The sequence below is a fragment of the Octodon degus genome, unplaced genomic scaffold, assembly GCF_000260255.1.
Source record: "Octodon degus isolate 3935 unplaced genomic scaffold, OctDeg1.0 scaffold00002, whole genome shotgun sequence".
In the NCBI taxonomy this organism is placed as follows: domain Eukaryota; kingdom Metazoa; phylum Chordata; class Mammalia; order Rodentia; family Octodontidae; genus Octodon; species Octodon degus.
The window spans coordinates 14,498,582-14,520,048 of NW_004524578.1; the positions used below are offsets into that span (position 1 = coordinate 14,498,582).

Here is a 21,467-nt window from a genome sequence, read left to right on the forward strand (position 1 = left end):
TCTGAGACAGGGTCTGGCCAGGTCATTCAGTTGCCCAGGCTGGGCTCAAATTTACGATTCTCCTGCCTCAGCTTCCTGGGAGCACTGACATTAGAGACATGAGCCATCCCACCCAATCCTGCTCCAATTGCTGACAGCTCCACCTCTTGTTTTTTTCATGCCCTCTCTGCTATGGATTAGAAAAATTCTATGATTTGGAAGACCCAAGCCTAAAGGAAAACAACGTCATCTTTTGCTGGGACCATGTTGACAGCTAAGAAACTCTCTCAACTTTTTTTTTTTTCTCCTGCTAGACTTTCTTTCTTGCTTTTTTCCCCCCACCCCCCGGAACTGGGGATTGAACTCGTGCCCTTGTGCTTGCCAAGGAAGTGCCTATTCTATTGAGCCATCTCCCTTGCCCTCTTTTTTTTTTTTTTAATTTTTTTTTAATGTATTTAGTACAGGGTGTTCAGGGTCTCACTACTAGATCAGACTCATAGTGATCCTCCTGTTTTCAGCCTCCCAAATCATGGGATTACAGGGGTGCGCCACCACGCCCAGTCTCGATTGCAGTCTCAGCACGCTCCGGGGGTGGGGCCAGTCCCGCCCACTAGAGATCCAACCCTGTCCCTGAGTCTGCCTAAACCGGCACTTTAATCAGCTGAGCTATCTGGTCTGCCCGGACCTACTTTCACCTTTTGAAATTGTCCAAGTAATTAGCATAAGATCACATGCCCTAAAGGATCAGATTTCCTGCCCCCAAATGTGGGTCCCTTGTCTAGTAAACGAGTAAAGGTTAGGTAAATGCACAGAAATTGCTGTGCATTCCTGGCGAGCAGGGACTACGTAGATGTTTTCATTTTTTACCTCCTATAATCCTCATATTCTGAACTGAGTAGTAGAGAGCAAATGGACCCACTTCCACAAGCTCTTATTTCCTCATCGTATCACCAGGATTCAGGTAAGACCAATGTGCTTTCCATTTTATTTGCAGCTTGGATGCCGCTGAGAGCAAGCTGAATCCTGATGCGCAAGGAAAGAGGGCAATTCACAGTTTAAAAAAGACAGACCCGGTTGGAGACCTAGACGTCCGTTGGCACGCTAAGGGTTCTAGGCTGTAGGCAGCGCGAGGACCCGCAACCCCACCCCAGGCCGGCAGGTACCAGAGGTGACAGGCCGTCCGGGGCGTGGGGGGGGTAGGGGGGGTAGGGGAAACATGTTGTGACCAGTGGCCCAGGGGATGTTACGGTGGACAGTCCATCTGGAGGGAGGGCCACGCAGGGTGAACCATGCTGCAGTGGCTGTTGGGCACCAGGTGTACTCCTTTGGGGGTTACTGCTCTGGTGAAAACTATGAGACACCTCGACAGATAGATGTTCACATTTTCAATGCAGTATCCTTGCATTGGACAAAGCTGCCCCCGGTGAGGCCAGCCATCCGAGGGCAGGCTCCTGTGGTTCCCTACATGCGGTATGGACACTCAGCTGTCCTCATTGATGACACAGTCTTCCTTTGGGGAGGGCAGAATGACACTAAAGGAGCCTGCAATGTGCTCTACACATTTGATTTCAGTACTGACAAATGGTCCACACCCCAAGTGTCAGGAGCAATTCCTGGAGCCCAGGATGGACATTCTGCATGTGTCCTTGGCAAGATTATGTACATTTTGGGGGGCTATGAGCAGCTGGCAGATTGCTTTTCCAATGACATTCCCAAGCTAGATACCAGCACCATGACATGGACCCTTGTTTGTACAAAGGGTAACCCTACACGCTGGAGGGACTTCCACTCCGCCACCATGCTGGGCAATCACATGTATGTCTTTGGGGGGCCGTGCTGACCGCTTTGGGGCATTCCACTCCAACAATGAGATTTACTTCAATCGCAATTGTGTCTTTGACACCAGAACTGAAGCCTGGCTGGACTGTCCTCCTACACCAGTGCTACCTGAGGGGCGCCGGAGCCACTCAGCCTTTGACTACGATGGGGAGCTGTACATCTTTGGTGGCTATCCTCTATCCTCTCTGAGCTGCTGCTGCACCCAGAAGCACAACCAGCTTAGATTTTATAAAAATGAAATGAAACCTGAAAAAATAAAAAATAAAAGAACAAAAAAGATAGACCCGTTAGCAAACACAGGGGCACCACCAGCCCATACTTGCCCAGGGGCGAGACTGCACTTCTTCCTGCTTCATGGGAACATCCTTCAAATCACTTCCTATCCAGTCTTCCTACTGGCCAAAACAAATCAGGAAAAAGTGTGGAGGATGAGCCCATGCACCTTGGCTTCTCTTACTTGGAAGCCCCATTTGGTAGTATCCCATGAGTATCCTTCCACTAAGGGAGGGGAAAATTGCAGGGAATTGAAAGGCCATAGACATCATGCTGGAGAAGGTAGGCATTCAACAGAATGGATAAATTACACCTCACCCTAGTCCACTGGCTCTCAACCAGGATCCACCTTGACACCTGGGGAGGTTTTGAGTTGTCACAGTGTGGGGGCACCACTGACATGCAGCTGATAGAGTCCAGGGCTGCTGTTAGACATGTGACAATGTGCAAGTCACTCAGCCTTCTCCACAGCAAGGAATGTGCAGTCTTGCCTAACATGGGGCACACGTGCTTATCACCCCAGCTATTCAGAAGGCTAAGGCAGACGCAGGGCCCGGAGGTTCAATCCCCCGAGCCTGCCATGCCGGCCCAGCCCCCAAGGCACGATGAGACTACAATTGAGACTGGGCTTGGTGGCACACCTGTAATCCCAGCTCTTGGAAGGCTGGAAACAGGCAGATCACTAAGAGTCCGACCTGGTAGTGAGACCCTGAACACCCTGTAGACTCTTCCCTAAAATACAAAAAAAAAAAAAAAAGGCTAAGACAGGAGGACCACACGTTCAAGGACACACTGGGTAATTTAGCAAAACCCTGACTCAAAAGGGGGGTGGTATGTAGCTCACCTCCAGAGTGTGAGGTCCTGGATTTTCTCCTCAGTACTGTGAAGAAGAATGTCAGTAGTGCTACAGTTATGAAATTTGGTCCCAGCTCACAGGCACAAGTAAAGGAGGGAGTGGATGATGGCTCCTGCAGGTGTGTGCTGTCTCTCTCCACAACCACTGGCAGAAGGAAGGTGATGGAATTATAACCACTGGCACAGGGTCTATGCCCAGGCTGCCCACGTGAGACTCTAGAGGTCACGCTGGTTCTGCCGGCTGTGGAGCCCTACTGTCTCCTGCAGCCCAGAAGACCTGAAGAACCACCGATGCTGCCGACAGGTCCTGAACCAACACAGCCTTCTGGTTTGCTCTCTGGCATTCTCTCTGATCACAAAGGAAATGTGGAGCAAAGACCAGAGTACACCAGGATCTGCAAGAAAAGCTCCTCCCCCTGCAGCCTCCACAGCCCATGTTGGCAAATGTTCTCACAATCCTTTTGTTCCTAAAATTACAGGACCTCACTGTGTGATGCGGAATGTCCAGAGCCCCAGAATGGACACTGCCTGGCATCTAACTGTAGAATCTCAACCCTCCTCAGACCTCCTGACCCAAAAAAAATCTGCATTTGAACAGGCTCCCCCAAGAGATTTGTATGCACGTTAATGTTGGAGAAGCACTGCTGTAGGGTTTCCAAAAAGGCAAAATAAAACTGTAAAGGGAACAGCTGCAAAACAGATGCAAAGCCAATCACGTGGCCTAACATACAACTTCTTCGGGGGATTTATGGCCCTCCGTGGACAGTAGCTTATAGAAAACAGAATTGGAAGGAATACATTTTTAAAAAAGAAAAAAAGAAACAGCAAATGCCACGTTATAACCTTTTAATTACCGTAAAGGGATCCGTCTTGGGATAAAAGAAATATAGCTCCTAGTACTTGAACACTACCCAACTACAGCTCCCGTTTTTGTGTATTTTCTTTTCAATAAAGAACAAAGAAAGTATTCTGATCTGTATTCTGAAATACAGAGGGATTTTGATCACTCTTTTCAAACAGCATGTTGTAATACCCAGATTTTATAATTAGAAATAAAGTCAATATGATGTTTATAAATAACCCAGAAAACAGGTTTGAGAAGAATGGCTCTGGTTCAAGTTCAGATCCACTCTCTGGCTACTCAGCTTGGCTTGATTTCACTCACTCAGCAAACACTGGGCTTCAGACTGGCAAAGATTTTCAAGAGGGCGGTGGTGACGCTGCCTGAGTTTAAGTGCTGCAGGCGGAAAGGTGGCGGGGAGGAGTCTAGGGTGCTCTAGGTGCCCGGTGATGCACCCCTGTAATCCCAGCACTGCAGGGGGCTGAGGCAGGAGCACCGAAAATTCGAGCCCAGCCTGAGCAATTCAGTGATTTAACGAGACCCTGTCTCAAAATTAAAAATTGAAGGATTGAGGATTTGGCTCGGAGAGAAGGTTCTGGTTCAACCCCAAGTACCATACAGGGAGAAGAAAAAGAAGGGCTCACTGGGAGTGAGTTCTGGACTCCAGCCGCACGGGTACTTAATTCTGGACCGTGACTGTACAGCGTACCACTCCAACTTGACGCTCCGGGGCAACTCTGCCCGGCGAAGGTTCCCAGAGGTCGTCGCCCAGCAGTCCCCCAGCCCTGGCCCCCTGAGATGACGGAGTCCCCAGGCGTCTGAAGGCTCCGGAGCGCGTTCCCGGAACGGCCGCTGGGGGCCGCCCTCGGTTCCCGCGCCGGCGAGAAGAAGCAGTCTGAGCAGGTTCGCAGCTGGCTGGGCTCAGCCCGGAACCTGAGTTCCTCCTCCGCGCCCACGCACTCGGTCTGGGGCGCTCGGCACCGCCCGCTTGAGATCAGACCAGCCCGGAAGTTGGGGTGCCCTAGGCCCCCGAACACCCGGCTAGGCCGGGCCCTGACGCCCTCCGTGGCCTCCACGCACGCAGAGGTTGGGGCGCGCTGACACGTGTGTCCTCCACCCCCACCCCACTCCCAAGCGCGTCGCTGAAATTCTGGTCCAGCTCGCAGACCTCGTTTGGAGAAAGCAAATCCAAACCTAAATCCGGCCCTAAAGTCCAGGGATGCAGTCATACTACTTCCTTCGTAGCGGGGCCACCTGCCTTGCCCAACGGGGAGAGCTCCTGTTGACACTGCAAGAGCCCATTAGGGAGAAATCAATGGAGGTAAAATGAAGCAGGGGCTGAGAAGCTGCTCCGCCAAGAGGACTTTCTGGGGCCGCAGAACTTGTAAGGTCACTGCACGTTTTTAGTTCAGGGTTGAGGACTCAGCGTCACGGCAAAGCAAGCCAGAGATAGCTGCTCCTGCAACGTCCCAGTCCTGCCCGGGGCAAGGGACCTGGCCCTGTGCTAGAGACGGGAAATGAGCCAACATTCGCGAACTCCAGGCACTGTCCTTGGTAACGGGTGTTCACTTGTGGGGTGAGCTAACCGCTGGGGGAGGGGGGACGGATACAAGCATCTCCCTGGCTGGTAACCAAGGGGCAGAACCTTGCTCCTGTTCGATTTGTAAGTACGAAGTACAGTTTCATTGTCCAAACATGAAAAAATATAGAAAACAGACAATTGAAGTCTCCTGCCTCACTTGTCCCCCAGTGTCCTTGCCCCTCCCCCAGCTTCTGTCTCCCTTGCCACAGGCATAGGTCACCCCCGCCATTGCTTCTGGCTGTGCACTTTTTCGCATTTCTTTGGGCCTATGACAGTTAACAGCGTGCACATTCTTTTCCCTCCGTACTAAGCACTCTTCCTTTCCCCCTCACCCCACTTTCCATAGATCAGCACATCTGCATCCTCATTCCTGCCCTTAACAAGTACGCACAACTTAATGCAAACAGCCCACTCTGAGCAGACTTCGGATTGTTGCCCGCCTTTTGCAGCCCTGAAGAACACTGCGACGAGGCCCCCTGTACCTCCTCACTGGGTACAAGCCAGAGCCGGGAGCCTGCATCAGACCTGCTCTAGTTTATGTCCCTGCCCCCCAGAGCTGACTTAGGACTGATTAGATGCCAGCTCGGCTAGATAAACGCTCCTATCTCTGGCCCATCCCCCACTTCCTGGCTCCCTACTTCGTCTTTTCTCTTTGTGAAGCCTATTCCTACTTGAAACAGCCACAGAGCCTGTGGACAGAGAGTTCTGGCCGTTTTATCTCCTTCTGTGGTTGCTTCATTTCATTTTTTAAATGCCAAATGTGACTCCAGCTGAACGGTGCTGGAGACAACATCTGCAGATGCTGTTCTGCACAAACATGGTATTTCTGCCCCTGGTTGGATCACAGCGCCTCATCCATGTACGGGGAGGTCCAAATGCTGCTGCAGGGGTGCAGAGTAGGTTAGAAATGGAAGAAAGACCAGAGGTGGCTTGCCAATAAGGAAGTCAGCATCCATGTTCATTTCTAGCCATGGACCTGAAAGGGACATTAAATAAATATAGACGCATTGGGCAAGCCCAAGGGAGTCCACCTTCTGGAAAAGATACAGCCATTGGCCAAATTTTCATCCTTATCTGTAGGCATCGATTATCTCCTATGCTTAGATTCTCAGATCCATCTTTCAAAATAACTTCTTTTTACTCTCTGTGCAGGATTCAGGCCGGGCGTGGTGATACATGCCTGCAATCCTAGTTACTTAAACTGAGGCAGGAGGACTGCAAGTTGGAGGCAGAGTCGGACAATTCACCAAGATCCTGTCTCAAAATTTACCAAGATCCTGTCTCCTGTCTCAGAAATCTGAAATACTGAGAATGTAGCTTAGCACTGAAGCGCTTGCCTAGCATCAGTGAGGCCTTGGGTTCAATCCCAGGACCTCCAAACAAAAATAAATGAACAAAACAGGATTCAACAGAGGGCTGAAACCATCCCGGGCATCAGAAAGTGAAGTAGTTCATTGTTAGTCCTGTGATTCTGACTGCTCTCTGCACGATTGACTGAAAGATCAGTTCTTTGTTTTGGAGACTTACTGTAGAGTGACCTGTTTTTTTTTTTGTTTGTTTGTTTTGTTTTGTTTTTGTTGTTGTTGTTGTTTTTTGGGGGGGAGGTTGATGTTGTTTTGGTGGGGGGTTAAGACAGGATCTCATTATGTTGCCCAGGCTGGCCTTGAACTTAGGGCCATCCTCCAGCCTCGGCCTCCCAAGAGCTGGAGTTACAGACATGCACCACCACACCTGATATGACTTGTTCTAAAGTGCTTACTGCACATCCGTCACCATGTTGATGAACAACATGAGGCCCAGGCCCTCCTTCTAAAAGCAAACTCAGGCTCACACCAGACACTTTCCGAGCAAAGCCCAAGAGATGGATTCACAGTGCTGTGAGCTGCAATGTATGTAGGGAACTGTGCCCAAGTGTCCCTGAGCAGAGTGGCGAGAGAGGAGAGGCAGGCGGCTCCGGAAGGCGCCCCCAGGAGGATGGAGCAAGGGCCCAGAAGGGAAATCCACATCCTCAGCCGGTCCTCTGATCTGGGCATAGCTGGACTGGCCTTCCGGGCCAAGCTCACCGGATCCTCACCAGCTGTCTTGGCAGAGTCGCAGACAGGACCCAGCCTTTCCGTCGTTTATCTCTGCCGCAAGACCCTGCTCTGCTAATCACAAGGAAGGTCTGTGCTTGCCTTTTTCAAGCGACCAGCAGCCTCATGCAGTGCCTGAATCTTTCTTTCCTCCCAGCTGCAAACTGGGAAAAGACACGGCAGTGATCCTTTAGAAACAGTTTCGGGATTAGTTGCTCTGCTGGATGAGCTGGGAATAATTGTCCCTGCTGGCTGTATGGTGAACACTTGTGATCCCAACACTTGAGAGACCAAAGGCAGGAAGATCACGGGTTCAAGACCAGCCTGGGCTACCAAATGAGAACAGCTCTAAAACTGAGCCAGGTGCCGCTGCATTCATCTGTAATCCCAGTGCTCTAGGAGGCTGATAGGAAGATAACAATTTAATGACTCAGTGAGAACTGTATCAAATAAATAAATAAATAAAATAAAAGAAGACTGAGGATATGGATCAATGCTCACAACAGATAGGAGTTACCATCCCATAAATAGCTGATATTTTTGGGCCAGGCAGATAGCTCAGCGGACTAAAGCACCTGCTTAGGCAGGCACAGGGACCAGGGTTCAATCTTTGGCGTACTGTGCCAGCCCCACCCCCAGAGCTTGATAAAACAGCGACTGAGACTGGGTGTGGTGGCATGCGCCTGTAATCCCAGCACTTAGGAGACTGAAAACAGGAAGATCACTACAAGTCCAATCTATTTTTTTTTTGGGGGGGGGGGAGTGTCTACAGGGTGTTCAGGATCTCACTACTAGATCAGACTTGTAGTGATCTGCCTGTTTACAGCCTCCCAAGAGCTGGGCTTACAGGTGTGTGCCACCATGCCCAGTCTCACAAGTCCAATCTATGTAGTAAGACTGTGTAGACCCCGTACTAAAAACAAAACAAAATAGCTGATATTTTTATTAAAAACTATTCTATTCTCAATGAATCTAAAATAGAAGACCTAATGACATGTTTCAAGAGAAAGAGAAAGCAACTGCATCATATTTTTTTCAAATAACCCAAGAGAAACATATGGACTGTGTTTCCTTTTGTGCAGTGTGATCAAAAAGTATGGGGAATGTTAAGCTTTTTTAAAGAAGTTGTTACAGTAAAAGACATACTGCATTTAATCACTCTCTATATATTCTCCCTCACACTAATCACTCTTGCCAACTTCCACAGCAGATCTAGAAGTCTTCTTCTGTGAGGGTCTTTAGTCATGCTGCTGTGGCTGCCTCAATGTCCTGAATCAAGTCTTTGTGACTTTGGAGAACAGTGTCAGACCCAGGGAATAAGGCAAGGACGTGCTGATGTTTTTGTAGGCCTGCATTCGCGTTGGATGGCACAAAGCAGCAGCAGCAGCATTCACTGTGTTTTGTATCATACTTCCTAAAGACCCTCACAAAAGAGGACTCCAGAAGTGCCTTAGAGACTTCAAGAATTATGGGACAAGTGTGTTAGAAGCAAGGGGCATATCTTGCAGGGGATGGATGCTAATGTACCCTTTAATGTAATACTTTTTTGTTTTTTAATGTAGATATTCATTGCATATTTTGACCAGCCTTTGTAGTTGTTTTAAGACAGTGCCGGCACCAAGCCCACGAGCTCCTCACACAGGCTGGGTACTTGCTTTGCCACTGAGCTACACCCGGCCTCTTGAGTTCCACATTTTTTGAAGAAGGTTGTAAATATAAGGAAATACATGAACTCAGCCTAAGCACCAGTTAAAGGCATATTTCCTATTCTGGAGTCTGCCCTCTCAGGGCTCCCTGCCTCACCCCCTCTTCCATGAAGTCATCAGAGAAGACAAGAGATTCCTGGGCTCTGAGCTGCCGACCAATTTTAGCCCTAGGTGTTAGGGTCATGTGGAAGTGGCAGGTTTTTGAAATGCTGATGTGCTGACACTTAAGCACAGCACTGGATCCTGTTATAGCTCAGAGCAAGCATATAAAGAACTTGGCCCTAGGTGAGATTTCAAGAAAAAAAATGAAACCATGCCCAGCATGAGACAAGTGGGATGCCTTGGGGATGGAGGTTGGGGCTTGACATAGCTCAGCCTGGTCCTCCGGGGCTGGGTGACACTGGGCCTGCATGAAAAATGGACTGTCACTGACTAGCCCTCCTCCCTGCTCGCAAGTAGAATGAAGGGAGTCACATCTCTGAAGTGCTGCTGGGAGGCTCTGAATGGCCCTTGCTCTGTGTGCAAAGCATACCACCTTTGAATTTGAGATGTCCCAATTGGCCCTTGCAACAGTGGCCCCTGCAACCGTGGCCCTGGCTACTGTGGGAAATATAACTCCCTCCACTCTTGGGTGTCCTTGGGGATTGGCCTAAGACCTCTTTCCGGGCTCTTCAGCAGGGGTCTGCCCTTGTAGAAGAAGCAATTCTCCTCCCGAGCTCCTAGGCCAAGCCATGTTGGTCACCTGGCATGTGTCACAGGGGCTGCACCCTGCACGCAACATCCTCTGTTCTAGCAACCGCAGGCTTTAATCTCTCCGGAAAACGCCTTCCTCTACAACGGGGATTCACCCAGCCCCGTCAATGCCCAGCCCTGGGACTCTCAGTCTCTATCTATTTCCTCTTCTTCGCCTTTTGCTTTTTTCTTGAATTTCCTGAGCCATTTCCTTCTCCTTTCAGACACTTTACAGATTTCACATTTGCTTTGTGCTGATTTTTGTTTGCTGCCCTTTAGGGACCAAGATCTAAAACTCCATGACTCCTTCCTCTTTTTATTGCTTTTTTGGCTGTTTTTTCTTTCACTCTTTGTGGTGCAAGGGATTGAACCAGGGCTGTGTGCATGCAGGCAAGCGCTCTACCACCACCAACTCATACCCAGCTATTTTCTTTCCCATCTCCCTTTTCTGAAAATAACACAAACAAAAGGTGCTTTAAAAACACATAATTTAACTGGAGGCATTAAGATTAAGAAGTACAGAGCCCTGTGGGGTGTGAGGTGGCACATGTCTGTGATGGTGGCCTGCACCAGCACTCTGGGAGGCTGGGGCAGGAGGATCAGAAGTTTGAGCCCAGTCTAGGCAACTTAGCAACTTAATAAGACCCTGTCAGAAAAAAGAGAGAGAGAGAGAGAGAGAGAGAGAGAGAGAGAGAGAGAGAGAGAGAAAGAGAGAGGCAGGCCAGGGCGGTAGCTCTGTGCAGAGGCCCCAGTTTCCATCTCTCAGATCACCAAAAGAAAGAAAAGATAGAAACAAAGAAAAAGAGAGAGAGATTTGGTTTTTTTTGTTTTTTTTTTTCCGGAACCAGTGATTGAACTCAGGCCTTTGAGCTTGCCAGGGAAGCGCTTATTCCACTGAGCCATCTCCCCAGTCCAGATTTGTATTTTAGATGCAATGATACGTAAACATAAGCCAACTATTATATTAGACTTCAATAAAATCACTTCCTGATAAAATTTGAAAGCAATGATCATATCAATACTATCTTATGACACCTTACCCTCTCAAATGGTCAACTCAGTCAGACCTTAAGCCACACCCAGTTTCTTCCCCCAACCCTCTCATGTCTGGGGATTGAATCCAGGGCCTTTGCATCCCCAGCCCTATTTATTTATTTATTTATTTATTTATTTATTTATTTAAATTTGGAGATAATGATTACTGAGAGAGAAGAAGATCACCTTCTCCTTCCTATAGCTGATACAGATCACAGTCAAGATCTTGTTCTTACAGCCCAGGACGCTATTGACAATGGAATGGTTGCAGTTACAAACTTTTTTTTTTCCTAATCCTTTTTTTTGTTCTCTCTCTTTTTCTTAAATTCTGATTTCCCAAGTTTCTCATCCTTCCTACTCCTTAAAAAAATTTCTTGTTTTTTCAGCATATACATTGTCAGTTATGTTGCTGTTTCCACCCCTATTATTATATACTTATTGATGTAATTGTCATTTTGATTAGTTAAACCCAGTAAAAAAGTAAATAAAATAAATAAATTTGGAGATAGGAAAGGCACATGCTTGTAACCCCATCAGTCTGGGAAGCTAAGGCTGGAAGATGGCACGTGCAAGCCCACCCTGGGCAATTGAGCACATTTGCAAGGCCTTGTCTCAAAAAGTAAAAATAAAAAGGACTGGGGATAAAGCTTTGTCAAAGGCCCTGAGTTCAATCCCCAGTATCAAAATTTGTGATTCTCCTGCCTCAGCCTCCAAGAGTGCTGAGATTAGAACTGTGGGCCACCAGGCCCAGCTGTCAGGTCCATTCTTTGCCATGCATACTAAGCACTAGAGAGAATAACTTTTGTGCTTGGTCTTAGGTCTCAATTGCTTTCTTTAATTCCATCCCAAATCTATTCACCCAGTTCAAAGGTTAGAAGACAGACCACATTTAACAGAATAAGAATCCTGAAAGAAATAACATGAGCACAGAAACAAACTGTGACACTCCCAGGATTCAGAGGCCAGTGCAAGAGAGGCTAGGATCCATTTCTTTCAGCGGACCCTTCGAACAGATCACTAAGGTAGGTGGGCTTTTATCTGCCCATTCTCAAAAACAAAAATGGAGGCTGGAATGTAGCTTAGTGGTAGACCACTTGCCTAGCCTGCAAGAGGCTCCAGGTTCAGTTCCCAGGACCACAAAAAAAGGGAGGGAGTAAGACTGAAGGACTCTAGTAATTTTTAGAAAAAGAACTCAGATACCCAGGGCTAGACTTACTAATAAGCATTGAGATAGATGCCTGGTCTACATGAACAAAGTCAAGGTGGATATTATTTGATTTTGTATATATTGCCTGGAACTGCACATCAGATTAAATACCTACTATGACTTTGGCTTCTTGCTAGGATCTTTGTAGTCTAACTTGATATAGTGCCTCTAGTTCCTCCCTATATTTTCTTTCTTTTTCTTTTTTGTAGTGCTGGGGTTGAACCAGGGCCCTGTGCGTGACAGCCACACCCTCAGTCCCCTTCTCTGTTTTACCATGCTCTGGACCCTAGGGTTGTCCCACCTCCTACCCCATGAAGAACGTTTTCATTCACTGTGCCTCCTAACCAGGAGCAGGACACCAACTGCAAAACACATGCTCGAGTGAGCATACACACACATATTCTTCTTTCCCCTCTGAATTTTTAGCACCCAACCCAGGTGGCTATTTCATTCATCTTACAGCTAAATACTGCCTGACACTTTTCCGTTGTTAAAGGAAACTGCTATTTACAGGCTATTGTGCTCTTTGCCTTGTCACAGGACCCTATTGTGGTTACCTTCACATTCTCCTCAGAGCTCACATAGACAGCTCGGCACATGGCAAATACCTGATGGATATTTGTGGTTAGCCAACTATTCATCTGACCGATGACTCTCTACTTTGGCCTCTCATTTTTCAGGGTGCGCCTGGCACTCTCTAAAGAGACAGCTAACACTTGAAAAAAAGGAAAGAAGCAAGAAGTAGCTCATGCTTTAGGACTCTAGTCATCTAAAGGTTGAGAGTGCCCAATGGAAGGACTCCACAATAATGACTCCTGGCTGTGGAATCTGTCCAGTGTGGGCCTAGGAGCTGAAAAGGGCAGGACCTGAGAAATGAGACGAGAAAATGGGAAAGGGACTTAGCAAATACTGTAACTACAAGGCATGGACTCGAACAAGACTCCTCTCTTATCCTAGAGACCAGAAAGGAAGTAACTCCCCTCTCTGGAACTCCAAGGCAGGGAGGACCCCATTACCTTGGCTAAACTCAGCAAGGCCTAGGAGTTCACCAGGAGGAGCCTGCAAATGGTGAACAAATTAGTGAATGATTGAGAGAGATTGGCAACAATTCTTTAAATCAGCCCACTCCAGCTGCTACATAAGTCTGATTTCCTTAAGGAATTATAATAGTAATGTTAGAAACTACAAACATTTGTTAAATTCTATGTGTAACACATAGATAAAGATGTTTTACATATATTAATTCATTTTGCTTGCATAATTCTTTGATATGGGTCCTTACATTATTTTCATTTTGTGTAATAGTTTCAATCCTGGCTGCCCCTCAAAGGCATTGGGGTCAAATGACCCTAGACTTAAACCTATAAAACTTTGAGCTGGAATAACCTTTCCTCATTTTTTAGCTGACTTATCATGGGCATTTTTTAAAATAATAATGAAAAGCAGACTAATACATTTTGTGAATAAAATTCAAGCCAGAGGGGTAAAGTGATTTCTCCAAGGTTACATGGCTAGTGAGTGACAGGCCTAGGAAAGAGAGAGAGCTATGGGAACTAAAGTCACAAACTTGTTTGGAATCTTACTCTATTGTCTATTAGCAGTGTGACCTTTTGCAAGTTATTTAAACTCCCTGAATCACATTTGCATCATTAGAAAAATCAGGCTAAGTGTACCTACGTCATCTGATTGCTGTTAAAATTCGATGAGTCTTAGAACTTTTGAGTTTTCCTGTAATCAAAGTGACCAGTACTTTGGATCAGCCAAAGAAGCATATTGGGTAATTTTTTTTTTAATCTTTCATAAAATCTTTAAAGAGCTGACAAGCTGGTAAGAAATTCCAAGCCCAAATTGGAGAGAAAGGAAGAATCCAAAGAAATAAACTGAACATAAAATCATTTTTTTTCTAAGAAGGCATTTGTCAACCTGGATTATCCAAACTTTGAAACTGAGCTGTGATTTTGATGGATTCTTGGAGCAAAGGACAGAAATGAGAGATTACCCCTGTGAACCGGAAGTAAACTGGCCTCTCCCCCAACATCCTCTGGGGACTGCAAGGAATGAGGTTTTAGGGGCTGAGAGCAAGGGAAAAGAAAAGAAAAAAGAAAAGAAGAGAAGAGAGAAAACCTATCTTTAAATGGTTGTAGTTGGATGTGGTGGCACGTGCCTGTAATCCCAGCACTCTGGGAGACTGAGGTAGGAAGAGTGTATATTCAAGCCCAGCTGAACTGAGAGTCCCTGTCTCAAAATAAAAAAATAAAAAATGGGATAGGGATGTAGCTCATTGGGAAGGCCCTGGGTTCAACCTCCAGAATCACCAAATGTGTAACCGATCTAAGGGAAAGAAACTCACAACCCACTAAATATCTAGGACAGGTTCGTATCCTCTAAACTCAAACAATGAATTTTAGGAACAGTGGAGGTTATGAGCAGAATATGTTTATTAGGGGAAAGAAAGCTTCTGTCTGAGAGAGACACAAGGGGTCCCAGATGGGTTGCCAATGAACCTGCCTTTTCTAGGGATTTTTAAATACATGAGATGAGGTGGGTCCAAGGTGAGAAACATGGGAACTTGCAAGGTGAGCATAAAAGGGGACAAAACTATTGTCAACCAACAAGATTACAAACACAACTGCTAGGGTAAAATTGATTGAATCGAGATCAAATGGTGAAGCGAGTCACGTAGTAAGTGGCATGAATATGGAACAGGAGTTCTTCTGTAGGGGTTGGTTCAATGACTCTGGCTTTTTCCCAGGTGATTGATACCTACTTAGAATACTAACCCCTGATGTCCATCCCTAGGGAGGTATGTGGATGCATTTGTTTCCTTCGTCTTGAGGTCTGACCCTCAGCAGGGAAGTGCCTGTGTTTCCCACAGTTGCAAGGTATCTTGTCTTCCAAAGTGGCTCTTCAGGGAACTAGCCCGATCTGACTGCCTCCAGTATTTTTATCTAACACATCTGTCTACACCATAATCATGAGCTGAAATTTTGACAGATTTTCAACCTACCTCAAGTCTGCAATATTGATGTAGTTCAAAAAATTCAAGCTATGGATTTAAAATAGAACTACATGAAAATAATGATAAGAAATAGGAAAAGGGATGGGGCTGGGGCTGGAGAACAAGGGTAGACACGATTTGGCCTCAGCCACGCTGAAGTGCACCCAGCTCTTCACACTGACATCCATGCGCATCTTCTCCTCTTTGCAACAGTCGTGGCCACCATTGGTCCAGAGGCTCTCGAGAGTCAGGTGGCCCAGGTTGAAATCCTAATTCTGCCACTAAGCTAAAAGACTTTTTAACTATGTCATTTCATCTCTCTGGCTGTTTTCCTCTTCTGAGAAACAGTGATGATCCCAGTTCTTACTGAGGCTGATTGTGAAGCTCACTTGAGTTTCAATGTACACAGGCCATTCTGCAGAATGTCTAGGACATGTTTCCTAGCACATAGAAAGAAACTGCATGGTAAAGGAGGTCCTAATGATGACGATGGTGCTCTGAAATATTCATGCCCACCTTTCGTTTTTTTTGTGTTTTTTTTTTTTTGGTTTTTTTTTTTTTTTTTTGGTCAGTATTTATAATGCAGGTAAAATATTACTTCTTCTCTAAGCCTTCTCTGCCTCCTGGCACTATAAAACTTTATGTATACATCTATCCTGGACTTCTTATTACATTTTGTTGTAATCATGTTGTATTAGTTATACTTCTCTCCTTGCTGGGACAAATACCCGACCCTCAAAATGAGGGCGGAGCCGGGGAGATAGCTCAGTAGAATAAGCGCTTCCCTGGCAAGCTCAAGGGTCTGAGTTCAATCCCCCGTTCCGCAAAAAAATAAAAATAAAAAATAATAATAATGAGGGCAGGAAAGGTTTATTTAGCTCACAGTTACTGGAGGTTTCAAGACACTGGAGGAGAGGCTGGGGCACTCCCATGTCCAGGATGACCCCCTCCACCTCTCTCAGACAGCACACGCTAACCAGTTTAACCTTTCGCACCTCTCTGGCCCCGCCCCTCAGGCCCCGCCCTGGTCCTCTGGCCCCGCCCCTCAAGCCATTCCTTGCTCCTCCAGCCGCATCTGCCCCATAACTTACTTACATGAGGCTTTGGGGGGACAACTAGACACAAACCGTAACACATGTACAGACATTTTTTATCTTCCTCTGGGAACTGTAAGTTATTTGATGTTGGAGACTAAATATTATTTTTGTTGTATCATCAGTTGCTATTACAGAGCTTGACATGTAGTAGATGCTTAGTAAATATTTGTGCTGTTCATGTGGATTAAGGACTTTACGTCCCTTAATGAACAATTTTTCCTCTAAGCAGTTTTGTTGCCGTGATCTTTAGTTTCTTACCCTTTATTCTGTTCTCACTTTAAGGCACAAATATCAAATATAGGCCTGTCACTTGAAATGCTTCTCTGGAATGTACACTTACTAAGAAAACAGCCCTAGAATCTTATCTGTCTAATTTCACCCTGTAAGGGCCGTGAATGTCAGGAAAATGACTAAACCACCATAAAAAATGATATTGGCAAACAGATTGGGCCGATGAGTCATGAGATCAGTGACCAAGAAATATTCACAGAATTCTTCCGGCTTATGTGGGAACATGGGTTTGAATTGACTTCCTGGTTCTGTTGTATTCATGGGAAGAACCCTGAACTCAGGTCAGAAGACTGACATTTAGGTCCTGGACTCACTGCTTCTTTGTTACGTGCCCTTGGGACTAACTCAGTCTTCCTAAATGCCACTTTCCTCTTCTGTAAATTGGGTTGAATAATTCCCTGGGAGTGTTGTGTGCTGAGGCCATGCGTCAGTGGCCAAGTACGCAAAAATGCAAAGATAACAACTTCACTATGTGCTAAGAAGTTCTCACCTGCAGTTTCACCACCACTGAGGGAGGTCCTTACATTTGCCCCCAAACACTGCACTTCACCTGGGAACTGACGGTCCTTGTGGCATTGCAGGGACATCTCTGTTTCGAGAGTTTGGCAGTTGACTGAGCTGGTTCCAGAGAAAACAGCCCAGGAGGCCCGTCGGGGCTGTGTAGGAGAGCTCATACCTTCCCCATGACTCGACTTGCTCTGACACATCCATCCACAGTAACCAGTGGGGAGAGGGTGTGGGCTCCCCAGCTGGATGCCTGAGACCAGAGAGAGGCCTCTCCAGGAGCACAAGGACTTGAAATCCAGCTTGGAATCCAAGAGAACAACCTAGCTAGAAAGTTTCTCCAACCAAGAGACCTCACACAGCCCTTGAGAATATGGGTGTTAGGAAACAAAAAGGGCATCACCCCCAAGTCATTAAAGACCAGACTATGTGCCTCCGCTTTAGAGACTTATTTCCTCATCCTCCTTATTCATCTAGCTGAATCCCGCCCCTAGCCATTCAGAAAGCCAGAAATATTTCATAGCATAATGAGACGATCTCATTTTGGCACTGCCTTTGTCTACGAAGACTATTCTTCAGCAAAGAAACAAGTTGGACATTCATGGAATCAAAAATGTCTTTTTTTGTATGAAGGGGTTACACAGTACTCAGAATTGAACCCAGGACTTTTGTTCCGGGCTATACCCATAACCATCTTTTTAATTTAATTTAATTTTATTTTATTTATTTATTTATTTATTTATTATTTTTGAAATAGCTAAGTTGCTTAAGTTGGGCTTGAATTTGCACTCCTCCTTCTCTCAGAATGCTGGAATCATAAGCATGTGCCACTGAGGCCAGCCACATGAATGTAATTAAAAGATACTGGAACTTGGAAATAGTCTAGAGAGCCTCAGTTTCAATCCACAGGCACTGGGACCCGGGTGAAATGACACACCCATGGAACACAGTGAGTGGGACTAGAGCACAGGTGTCCCTCCTCCCAACCCGGAACTCCACCCTCTCTCCTCCCAAACCAGTGAACCTGGAGATTCCAGATGTTTCCACCTATCAGCTGTGCTCCAGAGAGGGTGTTTCCGGGTCACAGGCACAATCTGCTAAGCAAACAGCTGCAGAGGCAATACGCTGTGAGGCCTCCTACAGAGGTCAGCTTCACGGACCATCCTATCTGTCACTACATTCTGTCCACCTCCCCTGGGTGTCATTTCATTGGCTGCATTAGAGTTATATCAAGGAGCCAATATGTTCTTCCAGCCAGTTTGTACCTCACCAAGTCTTCCCCAAGCAGCCTTCCACTTACACACAGTTCCTTCCAAACTGTCTTAGAGAGTAAAACTGCTGACAGGAAACCAAGGCGTTGATGACAATACTCCAGATCCCAATTTAACAGTCTTGTAACATCTGTCTGCCAGGCATGCTTTGGCATCACGTTTAATCCTTTTACAACTCTCCAAGTTAGATAAGAATAAAAGCTCACACTGAGGAAACTGAGACAGGAAGTTAAATAACTTTCTCCAATCACACATTTAGTAAGTGGTACAGCCATTGTTGAGTCTTCCTTCCCTTGTGGCATTTCATTCAGCATATTGAAAACTATATACTGCAAATGATTGAACACAGCATCATTTATTTATATGTATAATTATTCATGCATATGAGTTTATGTATAACAGACCTAAATGTAGGGCTCATTTCTAAACAATGCTCTAAAAGCAATTGTACTTTGCATATTCAAAAAATTGCAAGCAAACATACACAGCCCTGTGTTTCACCGAGTCCTTCCTATTATTCATAGACAACAGAAGATGATAGGTAGATCTTTGTTCCTCAATCCCAGAATCACATCTGGATTTATCCTAAGCTCTAGTTCTTTTTTGGTCACAAAAGTCTGTCCTTTGTGCTCCAGAGAAAAGTAGTGGCCCAACATCTCCAAACTTCAAATTCATTTAAGATAATAAGAAGTACTACTTGTTTTTCCAATCTGTTTCTGGTTTTGTTGTTTTGAGACAGGGTCTCACTATTTAGTATAGGGTTGCTTTGAACTTACTTTGTAGCACAGGCTGGTCTTGAACACATAGTGATGTTTCCACTTGACCCCTCCAAGTGCTGGGATTATAGGCTTGTGCCACCACACCCAGCTAAGAAGTACTATTTAATAAGTGATTATGATGTGCCAGACACTGTGTTATGTCTTAAATGAGTTACCTCCCAACAATTACAGGAGAGATTTACCACCATCCTTGTGGATATATTTTGCATAGCCAGTAAGGGACAGAGCCATACCCATAACGAGAAAGCTACGGCGTCACTCAACTCTGGAGACTGAGGAAGGCTATCCTCCGAAGCCAAGACGGGCCTGAGAAAGTGAAATGGTAGACCAACATCTTTTGGCATCCTCTGACCTTGGTTGTAGAGGTGACAGGTCCTGTGATTTAAACTCCAGTAAGAAGCTGAAGCACTGTTGCTTGTTCTACATTGACACAACAGCACCAGATAGAGTTCTATTTCTGGTTCCCTCTGAGCCGCTAGAGAAAAATCTAGATGCACCCCTGCAGATGAATTGTCAGGAAGTTCAGACTTGGTAATAGCAATGGTCACCACCTCATGAAAGTTTCAGCTCCTCTTTCCAACAAGTCTGCTTTGGTGAAACTGTTGGATTTGTTTGTACTTCCAGTGCCAGGAACAGGTAATAACAGCGCCTGGCGATTGACCTCATTCAGTTGCCCAAGAGCCTCTTGACTTGTTATCTTATTACGTCCGCACAATGCCTTCCTGGTGTCAGATAAGTCAGTGAGGTCACCATCCCACACAGGAGAGCCTTCATTCCAGCCGTGGGCTTCTGCTGGGGCCTCTTCTCCCAGCTCGTCTCTGCTTCAGAAGCCTTCTCGACTTCTCACGCCCAAGACTGGTCACTCCTTCACAGCTACCTCCTCGGTGGTTGGTGAACAGGCTATTGTTTTGCTCATGAGTGTTTTAAATGGCCTCTTTTGCAAGTTTTATTTCCTTTAATTAGGTCAGAAGCTTCTCAAGGACAAGGATTATACCTTTTAGTTCTTTGGTTTCCCACCCATAATGCACAGCATTCTCTTTGTGTACAAGCTGTCAGAACGCCTTTGTTGGCTGACTTTTATTTCCTCTGCCCAGCCTTCAATAGAAGCAATTTTTTTTTTTTTTTTTTTTTTTAACACAAGCAGAAAAGAAGAAAAAAGCAAAGTTCTGAGCCTTTGCTGTGGAAAAAAATAGATAATTCTCTGTGGGCATTTTTGCATGAGATTCTTGATTATCAATCACATTTCACCCACGCATTAATGACTTTTCAAAACAAAGAGAACAAAAGTCTCATTGAGGCCTCCTAATGTGCTGGGTTCCTTACATACATTATTATTGCAATTAATCCTCACAGCAAGCATAAACAACATTCACTGTCTTTCTCATTGGAGGGATTGGGATATGAAATAATTTTCCCAAAGCCTCCATACAAGCTTTGGGACTGGGATGCAGAACCCAGCCTAATTCCAAAGCCTATGATTTTCCACTGAACTACACATCCCCAGGCTCTGCCCCAAGGTTCACTTGCCCATCCCTTTTGTTCCTTTTCTTCTTCTTTGACTGGTTTATCTGCAAGTTGTGCAACACATGCTCCAGAGAAGCCTGATAATGGACTCCTGGAAAAAGGGAGCAGGGAACTGGGAACAACAACAAAAAAATTGTTTTTCATTCTGAGCCCTGCAGTACACTGGCCTCTTGCTAGCTTTAAATGACTACAGGACAGTGATTGACTCTTAGTGATATCTTCATTGTGCAAATAAGGATGTTGAGTCTCAGGAAGTTGCAGAACTTGCCCAGAGTGTCCTATGAATTAAATGATGGAATCATAATCAAAATCTAGGGCCATCTATCACCAAAGTGAGAGAACACAGTAGTGAGATTCTACTCAAATAGTCAGCTGTTTTCAGAGGTTAGGACTCTATCCTGATGTTATCAGGCCCTGGGAGTAAGCAGGTTCACGTGAACAGAGCAAGACTCAAGGGCCATGAACTTCTGACACAGGCCATCAGGCCCCTGTTCTCATGGAGGAAGCATAGAGGTCATAGGCCAAGAGCCTGAGTCTAGCCATCCTTGGGGACCAGAGAGCCCATGAACATGCTGTTCACATGTCCAGGAGATCCTTGGAACCACCAGTCCCACTGAATGAGCTCCTGAAACAGATGAAATGTCCCTGACTCTGTCATGTTCCATGCCCTGACTAGAGAGAGGCATAGCTAGGACTGTGGCTGTCTTGCCTTCACTCTTGCCTCCCTTACTCCCCTTTGCTGCCCTCCACCAGTGGACTGGGATAACTTGCTTCTGGATCTTCCCACTTATCTAGAAGCCCTTTTTCTCCACTACTCTCCAACATGAATCTGACTCAACTCTCAGTGTGGCACCCCTCCCCTACTTCCACCCTTCATGCGCA

General features: G+C 46.0%; 1 pseudogene across 1 annotated transcript; it reads left to right on the forward strand.

Moving 5' to 3' along the window:
• The first annotated feature begins 1,200 nt into the window (after positions 1–1,200).
• Positions 1,201–4,888, forward strand: LOC101578286 (annotated as a pseudogene). Its single transcript, XR_002820570.1, has 3 exons — positions 1,201–1,794; positions 1,886–1,972; positions 4,612–4,888. The product of XR_002820570.1 is annotated as a kelch domain-containing protein 3 pseudogene (transcript).
• Positions 4,889–21,467: the final 16,579 nt, after the last annotated feature.